At 36.4% G+C, this 360-nt stretch overlaps 1 protein-coding gene across 1 annotated transcript in view; it reads right to left on the bottom strand.

Moving 5' to 3' along the window:
• Positions 1–360, bottom strand: part of Birc6 (baculoviral IAP repeat containing 6) — a gene marked incomplete at its 5' end in the record, with an annotated part of 230,437 nt that overhangs the window by 164,857 nt on the left and 65,220 nt on the right. The window lies entirely within an intron of this gene.

Raw genomic sequence — 360 nt, forward strand, 5'->3', positions numbered from 1 at the left:
GGATTTAAGTATTTGAAGCCTATTGTTAAGTTTCCATTTCAAACAGAAATTATCCACAGCCTGCTAAATTAGCCTATTTAAAAAAAAAAAAAAAACACTTCATCCAAATACCAGTGGCTTGTGCCTGTTAATCCTACTCAGAGGAGTGAGATCTGAGGACTGCAGTTCAAAGCCACCCAAGCAGACAAGTCCACCAAAAAGCTAGAAGTAAGAGTGCTTGACTTGAGGAAAAATGCTCAAGGATAGCTCCCAGGTCCTGATTTCAAGCTCTAGCAGAAAGAGAAAGAAAGAAAGAAAGAAAGAAAGAAAGAAAGAAAGAAAGAAAGAAAGAAAGAAAGAAAGAAAGAAAGAAAGAAAGAA

The sequence above is a fragment of the Dipodomys ordii genome, unplaced genomic scaffold (assembly GCF_000151885.1).
Source record: "Dipodomys ordii isolate 6190 unplaced genomic scaffold, Dord_2.0 Scaffold20, whole genome shotgun sequence".
Lineage (NCBI taxonomy): Eukaryota > Metazoa > Chordata > Mammalia > Rodentia > Heteromyidae > Dipodomys > Dipodomys ordii.